This window comes from Triturus cristatus, chromosome 3_2 (assembly GCF_964204655.1).
Source record: "Triturus cristatus chromosome 3_2, aTriCri1.1, whole genome shotgun sequence".
Classification (NCBI taxonomy): Eukaryota; Metazoa; Chordata; class Amphibia; order Caudata; family Salamandridae; genus Triturus; species Triturus cristatus.
This window is the reverse complement of record NC_140584.1, coordinates 10,201,781-10,210,654: the sequence shown is the minus strand read 5'-3', so window position 1 is coordinate 10,210,654 and position 8,874 is coordinate 10,201,781.

The following is an 8,874-nucleotide window of genomic DNA, read 5'->3' as shown; positions in this document are numbered from 1 at the left end:
ACCTGATGCAAGAACAGTTTCATTTTATGATCATTTACGATCATTATCGTTGTGTTTCATCTTCCAGCACTCCGAGTCCGGGCTTTCTCACACATTTCCACATGAAGGCCTCAAAGTGCTGATCTGTGCGTGCTGAATGAACACAGCAGTTTTTAAGCACATGTAGTTTGAGTTTATCTGTCTCAAGATATCTTTTTTGCTTAAGTTAGAGAGTGGCACCACTAGATATGTTTGAATTTTTGTCGGCTAATCTGTAGCTGAAACAAAATTGTGCGAGCCATAGCCGAATAGTTGTTGTGGAAATTCAACAGGTCTTTCTTAGTTTTAAAAAAACCATAGGGTTTTGCATTTTAAGAAGGCAGGTGTATTGGTTGTCAGTATAGTGTTCCAATCATGGGGGGGAGGGGGGGGGTGTTGTTCCTTGTTGTTGGCCAAGCTTTGTCTGCTGCTGTGCTCCCTGTTACTTAATCTAGGTAAAGCCCATTTGAGTATACAGAAGCCAGACCTATTGACTTAGTTGCCATTCTTTACCATGCAGATGGGGTCATATTTGTTTTGATCTGCAATCTCAGCATCCCTGACTCTGTAATCTATGGTTGGCAAGTACTAGTACATTCAGAGGCACAGCGGGTGATGGTTGACCTGAGGCCCTCTAGGGGCTGCAGACAGAGCGGGGACAGGAGGGGAAGGAAGCCTATACAGCGCTGTGTTCCTCACAGCTGCCTTAAGCATGGTCTTCAGTCCTCACTCAACCACCTACAAATCTCCGTGGCTGTGCCTCCTCACTCTCCCACCTACAAATATCCCTCTATTTCCTACCGCTACACGCATGAGTCCTACTGGCTGTAACCGATGTCTTACATTTTAAGTCAAATAACCAAACTCTATCAGAGTTGCAATTGTATTTCGTGTATTTAAGAACACCGTTCCGGTTTAAACACGGAAGTACCCTGTCTTCCGGGTTCCTTGTCTTTGTGGATGCTCTGGGTGTCCGTACAGGCGTGTGTCGGTGTGGTTCTGCCTGCTCAGTTTACCTGTGTGTACATGCTTTTGCATCGTTCGTTGCTTCTACACCTGTGCATAGAAAACATTGAAGTGAATGCCTTGGTCCTCCTGTGTGCATTAGTTTTAGGTGTCCCCTGATCTGTGAAGCAGCGAGAGTTGCGTATTTCCATACTCGCTGTGTAAAACAGGGCGGAGTAGTGCTGAGTGCCTGCTCTGGCTCTGTGTGCATTACTGTTGAAGGATTGGTGCTTTGTGAAGTAGTAGGTAAAGGGTGCTACCTGGTTAAGTATGCAAAAACGTGACAGTGCGACAGCCCTGCATGTGTGCAAGGGCCCTTTCTGATGTTAATGACTTCATCTCCCTTCTACAAAAAGGAACTGTTTTTGCACCTAACAGTCTGGGGTGCACTTATAGCCAAAGTGCCTTACACACAGCCTTTCTCTGTTATGGAATTGTACTTTCTGCAGTCACTGTCTTTGTTAGAACAGATTCACAATTGCTTTGTTAGCCTTCCTGCTTTCTCAAATTTGCTTGAAAATGCACCATTTGCCCACTCTTTTTTCCAAATTTTCTAAGGGACAAAATTCTCCCATAACCCCCAGTAGGGGGTTCAGGCTCGCTCGCTACGCTCGCTCGCTACAGTGCTGTACCACAATTGTTTTACGCTCACCACTTTCAAATGTCACCAGCCGCCACTGGTCCTGGGTCTGGGTTCACCAGGAAGTCTGCTTCATTTTTAGATACCCAGACTTCTGTCTCTGCTGCACTCACCAGGTATTTAATCTTGGTTGTTAACCTGACAGTCGGGTCGTTGTCAACAGGGTGGTAGTGTCGATCATTGGAGAATCGACGGTGGCACTCTTCATCATAGAATGTGATGTTCTGGAGCCCAATTGCTCCTCCTTTGTCTGCAGGTTTTATTATAACAGTGAAATCCTCTGTGATATTCTGTATGATGTTCTTCCTAGAGGATAGATTGTTAAAAGAATCTGGGAAGTTGATTTTACCCACATCCTTGAGTACCGCCTCTTCAAAAGTTGCGACCTCACTAGATGTCATTGCTGTGGTATGTGTAAACCTAGAAGGGTTTCCCAAGCCTGAATCTTCTGGGTATTTGGTGGATTTGTCTCGGAAGAAAGCTTGTAGACAAATTCTGTGAACGCACTGTTGTAATTCAGTGTTTAGGCGAAAGATGTCTTCCTTAGGGGTTGGGACAAGGCTCAGACCTTTTTCTAGGACTATTTCCTCTTCTCTGGTAAGGGTGAGGAAAGATAAATTAACTACAAGTTTTTTTGTCATTGTGTGGCCTCTGAGACGCATCTGTGGTTCCTGTTCTTGACCCTATACTCGCCTGTTGTTTCCTCCTCTTTGCCTCTGCCCCATCCTCTGTTGAAAAATCGAGGCTGAAGAAATTGTTGTCACTCACCTGAAATTGGAGATATGTGGCATGAGGATATACACAACAGAAGCTTTGGATTATGCTCCTATGTATTGATACACCTATGCCAAAATAGTTTTTATCTTTCAGGTTGGATTGGGAGACCTTAATATGTTTATTCAGTGTAGGTACTTTTTGACTTACTATTTAGTCACTTTTTGGAATCATTTGATATTCCTACTTTATGCACCTAGCCCTGACTAAGGTTAGGGATACTTATTATTTTTTGGTCCTGAAGTAATGCCACGGATCCCTCCTGGACCTCTGAGGCATGAAACATGTTGACCTTCACATATTGAGAGATTGCTAATCTTCATATTCAGAGTTGACAATCCATACATCATTTATTTCCCTACTAAGGGGACCTTTGATTAAATATATCTCATGGTACCCCTTAGGTTGTTTTAACTCACTATTTCTCACCATCTGTCTCACCCCACATATGCGCACTCATCATCACAGCTATATACAAAAGATCTCAGCCCTCTCGCATTGCCTGTGGGGCATTGCAGCACCTGCCCCACAAGAAGCTAAGCCAGATGATGAAGGATGACACCGACATAGGTGTTTGAGGTTACTACCTTGCAATATGGAAGACTCCCTCCCACCATTATCCAACCAACCACATCTTTATTTCTTAGGAACCGTTACCTTCTTAGTGTTTTCGATAACCAACTCTGGTGATGATCAAATTGGTTGAACATCGTTGGTCGTAATCTGACTAGTATGATAAGGCCCTTCCACTCAGAGCAGGTACACAGTGGTAGTGAGAACAATGTTGAGATCCAGTCATCTGCAAGGGAAATACAGTGCAATTTGCAATCCATACCCTTGCGTAACAGGTGTCCTAAGCCTCAATGAGGAACACAAAGTGCTATGTATTGAACCTTGATTGTCAACAATATTACTCATGTCAACATCTAAGAAAAATGACCAATAGCATTTCTCCATCTCATTGCAGAGGATGAACCATCACCTCCTGGCCAGCATGCTGTCCTGGACTTCAGCAATGATGGGGATGACAACTTGCAAACCATTGACCAGGACACCCTCCAAGAACTCCTGGACTTCATCCGGACACCATCTATGGACATGGGGTGGATAAACAGCGTCTTGGGGTCTCAACATCCTCCATCTACCAACCAACAGGCACCACCTGCCACCCAACCCAGAGCCCTATACTCTGAGGACCAACATATTATTCTCCAATGTACTGTGGTAGAGTCCAACGGAGATGGTAGAGCAAGTGTGGCAAGGAATGAAAACCATGGTCGCCACCCTAGAAGGAGTCTGTGGGTGCCTCATTCCCTATGGGGACAAAACTGCAGTAATAAGAGGTACCTATTCTCCTCTCTGTGGCCTCCAGAAGTCCCTAGCTGGCATTGCTGGTATCATGAGGCAGAGGCATGTGCAAATCCCCAGCCAAAGTGGCACCAGCGAGGCGGCCAACCAGCTTGGGGCAATAAGAACTAACTTGGAGTCCATTGAATGGAAACAGGACTCCCACTTTGCTGCAATGGCTGCCCGTAATCAGGTGGTGCACAGTTTGGGATAATCCCTCTTTAAGAAGAGGTATTCTTCCCACGCCATAATGCCCTGTCGCTGCCAGTCTGTAAGTTTCTCCCATGTGGTCGCAATGCTCTCATTATATGTAGCTGTCTTGCATATACAGAAGAATCTATGGTCATCAAGCTATCTATGTGCCTCAGTAATATACATCTGTCTGCTCATAAGCACAATGTGACCGCCCTTAATGGCGGGGCGAAACACAATCTCAGTGTCATTGGATAATGATGTAGTAATGTTCTTTTATCTGATGGATACGTTATGAGATAGGGAACCTCTAGATGTGTCCTAATATTTACATTTGAGCAAGGCTTTGGTGACTACTTCATGAATTGTATCTATATTATCATGAGGAAGATTGGGATGAAAAACAGAGCGAGGTCTAAAGGTCGTAGCAGCTGCCCTTTCTCTGACAATGTCCAGGTCCCTGTTGGTATTGGGCACATCACCAATGCTCACATCAGAGGCAGTTTTAAGTTCATGCATGGCCCTCAAGGTATCTGCGTCTTCAACCGTAAGATTGGGAAACAGTGATATATTCTGACTCTTGCACTTCTCTGCATAGGGTCTGCCATCTTTGAGACTGTGCCACTTTTTAAGTTTAAGTTTCCTAATAAATTTAAAAATGTCAATACATGTTTCTGAATAGTTGAACATTTCATTAGGGCAGAAAGTAAGTCCTAAACATAGTGTTCTCTTTTTGAATAGAGACAGAAGGCGGGTTGTGAGATTGATAATAGTTTTATTTACCATCTCGTTATCCATTAATGTCCCTTCTTGGAGCCACTGCGTTTGTTTCCTATGAGCTCTCTGTCCTTTCCTTTTTTTGATCCTCTCTTTCTGTCTGCTTCTCCTTTGTTTACTGCGCCCCACCTCTTTCTCTTCCTCTGCCGCGTTGACCCCTTCCCCTTGTTGGTGTGGTTGGTGTGGGGGTAGTTCTTCCCGTTTGCCGACCCCTCCTTAGCATCTGGTACTCGTCTAAAATAGTTGAGGGCTTTGTTATAATCATCGATTTTGGAAGATGAGCTTGCCGTGTTGATTAAGGTATCGGTATCCGAATCACTGGCTAGCATTGCCGGAGGAGGGTGCTGCATGGTGCGACATTCTGAGTCTTCTTCCATCATATTCTGAAACTAGTAGTAAGAGCAGAGTATCTTAAATTGATTATAATTAGGGCTCTCGGTTTTATGGTGTTTATGTTTTTTGCCATTTCCGTCTGTATTTATCCATATTTATTTTTTGGGCATTTTTTCTGTATTTATCCATATTTATTTTTGCCACAAGCAAATGACAATGCTACAGCTAGTATTTTTCCACATTTATTTAAATTGACAATGCACACATGCGCTCGGTTTTTTATTGGTCAACACTATGCATTCATCTGAAAATGTTGCCATTTGCAGAATGTCCCACATATGCTTAAAAAGTGCTATCACAAGCCATTTGTCTCAGAGCCTTGCACTTTCTGTCTTGGGCAGAGTGCCACATCCGCTCCCTCACTGAACACCATACTGCCCCACTGAGAGAAATTCACACTGCCTTCAACTACAATCCAATTTGATCTGCTATAAACACCTGGATGCGACTCAATTCATATTACGCACTAGGCAAGAGCAATATGCTCCCTAAAGGAAATAACAACACCCTGGAAAAAGCAAACATTAATAGGGAATGAAAGATTAAATAATGAAATATAAGCAGGAACAACATGGTGAACTTAACGCTTTTACACTCACTATTCAGAAATCACTGAGTGCTTATGCCAGAAAACTACAGGGCCTAGAAAGGACCCATTTCAATGTCCACTGCTTATATGCTTACAAAACATAAACAGTATTGTTTAAAAAGACCACATTCGTGAACACAAAGTCGACGTACACATTTTTTATTCCTTTCCACCCATCAACCAGGTATTGCTGTACCTCCAGGTTTGGCATACTTCCCCACAAGGGGAAAACAGCGCTTCACTGGCAAACTGGGTAAAGTGACACTGATGTTTTTGGGGTTTGAATAAAACCGATCCGGCCACTTTAAGAACACTCCGTCTTGCTTTATTTAGTTATTGATTTTTCATATTTTAAATCTTTTATTTCCGTGGCTGCACTTTGGAATAGAAAAATGTCAAAACGGCATTTCCATCAAAAGTGGTTTTCTTTTTTGCATCAATTTCACAAATGAACGTCAAGAAGATACAGAGGGTGAGAACCATTTCTTGAGTCACGGTTTTCGGTAAGTGAGGAGGAGTTAGACAGACAGAGAGGGAATCTGAGTAAGAAAGAGAGGGGGGCAGCTGCCAGCGGCAGAGCAGAAGCGGACACCTTCCTTGTCTTGTCTGGGCAGGAAGCAAGAGACGGAGACCTTTTCCTTCTATGCTCCCTGTCCGTCCCTGAACAGCCAATAATGCCAAGCCTTCTCTGCAGGCCTTGGATATTGTAAAACCCAGTCTGCGAGGAAAAGACGGGTGCTGGTGCAATCGGCAGAGGCTAAGGGTGAAAGAACATCAAAGCCTCATTAACAAGGAAACGGTCTTTCAAAGACCTGTGAAGTACTCGGGTGTGGCTGAGTGTGTGCCCGGGAAGCTGTCTCAGCCCGGGCTGACACCTCTTAACCCTCTAAGGAGGGGGAGACACCAGATGGTAAATGACAAAATATACTAGTATTTTCCCGTTTTTTATATATAAATACAGATAAAGGAAAACTGTATTTATATGTAAAAATCTGTTTAAATGGAAAACCGGGAGCCCTAATTATAATGCTTAAAAAAGCAAGCTGCCTGGTAGTTGCTCCAGGTGCTCGCACGCCCTTGCACTGAGTCCAAAAAAGGTTTATCCCTAACTGCCTATTCTGTATCTTCTCCCCAAAGTACATAAGAACTCTGCAGACCTTCCTTGTAGACCCACAGTATCATCTCAGGGCAGTGTGTTTGAAAACATTTAAAAATATGTGGACTAATTTTTGAGGGAATACGTGACCACCTTACCATGGCCTGTACAAGATACCAAAGATTTCTTATATAAATTGGAGAACATCACATGGGATTATATTTACATCCTCATCACTCTTGACGTGAACTCTTTATATACTATAATAGATCATGATCAAGGGATAAAGGCCTGCTCACATTTCTTGAAAAACAAACACATTAGCTATTTGCTAATTGAAGTGATGTACCTATGTCTCCAAAACAGCATATTTATGTTTAATGGAGACCTGTATAAACAAACACTGGACACAGCCATGGGCACATGCTTTGCCTCAATCGTTGCAGATCTATTCCTGGGACTTTGGGAGGAGGAAATATGAAGAGAAGTCACACTTTGTGCCGATTTTCAAACAATTGTGTTATGGTTGCGTTACATTGATGAATGTTAGAAATGGGATCTCTGGTTGGCTAAGTCTTACGCCAAAGCCAGGCAGAGACCACCACTCCAGTCAGGGCAAGGAAGTTACACGCCAAAGATAACCCCTGCTTCCCCCCCTTGGTAGCTTGGCACGAGCAGTCAGGCCTATCCCGGAGGCAAAGTTTAAAGCATTTGCTCACGCACACAGCAACAACATTCCAGGCACACCACAAAAGGAACTCCACACAAGGTTATATCAAAAATAGCCTTTGTATTCTCATACCACATTAGAATAGTAAACACATAATATACAGGGTGCCACCTGGCACTGGGTCATATTTACAAGGGATTATATACACCTGACAGGGCCCACTGGACCACTGTCAGAACCATCACAAAGTGAACTTAGTAAAAGTAAAACAGATCATAAACGCACAACCAGTAACCACCGGTAATCACTGTACTTAGCATCAGCCTGTAACATAAACTAGATTATGCACAGTATCACATCAGGCATGAATTACATTCTGCACCACCCTCACCAGTATAAACACATTAAGCAATTCTCTCATAAGTCTAAACACATTAGACCCTCACTTCCTAAGCATAACTCACCTTAGAGGCATAAAAACCACAGTGGAACATAATCTCACTAGCATAAACCATAATATGCGAACCAACCTCATAATCATAAAACTACATTTAGAGGTATGAAACAGGGTGCGTAAATCATACTACATGAATCACATTTCCTAGCATCACATCAACCACATTTAGCACATAGTCTCCTAAGACAGACCATAGTAGAGGCATAAATTACATTAGGGCCTGGCGCCCTACAACCCTCCCTGTCCCCCTGGCCAACTGGCCATCTCAAAGGGGCTCAAATGCCCTGTGTCCAGAATGTCAGGGCTGCTGCCTTGCAGCTGAATCGAATGGCGCCATGGCTCAAAACTAAACGGGGCAGCTGGCACTAAGTGCTGTGCAGCTGTGAAGGAAAGGGGGCAAAAGGAGTGCATCTCACTCCTAACTTCAAAAAGACATGCCCCCAATGGAGCCACACGGGCTCTATAACAAAACATGCCCATGATGGAGCGGCCCTCTGCCATGTGGGGCCGCTCAAGGGGTAGGCACTGGCACTTGTGCCTCGGTCCCCTCTTCCCCCCAGCCCTCTTCACTCACCGGGCTGCGGGCCATCCTCTTGACGAGCTCTGCTGCTCTCCACGCCGGCAGGGCTTTGTGGAGGCTCGCCTCTCTCGGTTGCGCTGTGGCTGCCTGCGGGGCTCACTCTTCACTACGGGAGTCCTGCCTGGGGTTGCAGTATCATGGCTCTTCACCTGGGCCCCCTCCTGGGACCCGGGACTCGTCATGAGTACTCGGGGAGGTGGGGTAGGCTCCCTACCTCCTCCGTGGCACTCCGGGGCCCCCATCGACTCACGGGAGCCCTGCATTGACACGGGCACAACTTCTGGACCTGCTGCCGGCCCCGCCCAGAAGCAGGCGAACTTTGCCTGACTCCCAGGT